The 1762-nt window shown below is 43.2% G+C and overlaps 1 long non-coding RNA gene across 1 annotated transcript in view; it reads left to right on the top strand.

The window, feature by feature from the left end:
* Positions 1 to 1510, top strand: part of LOC110270692 — a 16926-nt gene extending 15416 nt beyond the window's left edge. Inside the window, exon 3 of the long non-coding RNA XR_002360334.1 lies at positions 1499 to 1510. This is a non-coding gene — a long non-coding RNA (uncharacterized LOC110270692). The remainder of the gene's footprint in view (positions 1 to 1498) is intronic.

Genomic DNA, 1762 nt, shown 5'->3' with positions numbered 1-1762 from the left:
GTCAGAGTTGGGCCATTCGCCTTTCCCACTGACTTTGTAGTGCTGGAAATGGAGGAGCACAAGAGTGCTACTCTCATTCTAGGAAGACCCTTCCTAGCAACTGGACGAACCCTCATTGATGTCCAACAAGGGGAAATAACCCTGAGAGTCAATGATGATGAGTTTAAGTTGAATGCTGTTAAAGCCATGCAGCATCCAGACACACCAAAAGACTGCTTTAAACCCACAGGAAGAGGAAGCACTTATTCAAGTGCTAAGGACACACAAGACAGCTCTTGGGTGGTCCATAGGTGACCTTAAGGGCATAAGCCCAGCTAGATGCATGCACAAAATCTTATTGGAGGATAATGCTAAACCAGTGGTTCAACCACAGAGGCGGCTAAATCCAGCCATGAAGGAAGTGGTGCAGAAAGAGGTCACCAAATTACTAGAGGCTGGGATTATTTATCCTATTTCTGACAGCCCCTGGGTGAGCCTTGTCCAAGTCGTCCCAAAAAAGGGAGGCATGACAGTGATTCATAATGAAAAAAATGAACTGGTCCCTACAAGAATAGTTACAGGGTGGCGCATGTGTATTGAATACAGAAGGCTCAATACAGCCACCAGAAAGGATCATTTTCCTTTACCATTCATAGACCAGATGCTAGAAAGACTGGCAGGTCATGATTATTACTGCTTTCTGGATGGCTACTCAGGCTATAACCAGATTGCAGTAGATCCCCAGGATCAAGAGAAAACAGCATTCATATGTCCATCTGGAGTGTTTGCTTATAGAAGGATGCCATTTGGGCTGTGTAATGCGCGTGCAACCTTCCAGAGATGCATGCTCTCTATTTTCTCTGATATGGTGGAAAAATTTCTGGAAGTCTTCATGGATGACTTCTCAGTATATGGAGACTCATTCAGCTCCTGTCTTGTTCACCTAAAACTTGTTCTGAAGAGATGCCAAGAGACCAACCTAGTTTTAAACTGGGAAAAATGTCACTTCATGGTGACTGAAGGGATTGTCCTTGGGCATAAAATCTCAAACAAGGGGATAGAGGTCGATCAAGCAAAAATAGAGGTAATTGAAAAATTACCACCACCTACCAATGTTAAGGCAATCAGAAGCTTTCTGGGGCATGTAGGATTCTATAGGAGGTTTATAAAGGATGTTTCAAAAATTGCAAAATCTCTAAGCAATCTGCTAGCTGCTGACACGCCATTTGTGTTTGACACAGAGTGTCTGCAGGCATTTGAAACGCTGAAAGCTAAGCTAGTCATAGCACCAGTTATTTCTGCACCAAACTGGACATTACCATTTGAGCTAATGTGTGTGCCAGTGATCACGCCATTGGTGCAGTATTGGGACAGAGGCATGACAAGCTTCTGAACGTCATTTATTATGCTAGTCGCGTTTTAAATGATGCCCAGAAAAATTACACAACCACAGAAAAAGAATTACTTGCAGTGGTTTATGCCATTGACAAGTTCAGATCATACTTAGTAGGATCAAAAGTGATTGTGTATACTGACCATGCTGCTCTTAAATATCTACTCACAAAGCTGGATTCAAAACCCAGGCTCATCAGATGGGTGTTGCTTCTGCAAGAGTTTGATATAGAAATAAGAGACAGAAAAGGGACAGAGAACTAAGTGGCTGATCATCTGTCCCGGATAGAGCCAGTAGAAGGGACGTCCCTCCCCTTTCTTGAGATCTCTGAGACTTTTCCGGATGAGCATTTATTTTCCATTCAGGAAACACCATGGTTTGCCGATATTG

This window comes from Arachis ipaensis, chromosome B04, assembly GCF_000816755.2.
Source record: "Arachis ipaensis cultivar K30076 chromosome B04, Araip1.1, whole genome shotgun sequence".
Taxonomy (NCBI): domain Eukaryota; kingdom Viridiplantae; phylum Streptophyta; class Magnoliopsida; order Fabales; family Fabaceae; genus Arachis; species Arachis ipaensis.
Note: the sequence above shows the minus strand (reverse complement) of the source record. Positions and strands in the feature narration are given on the sequence as shown.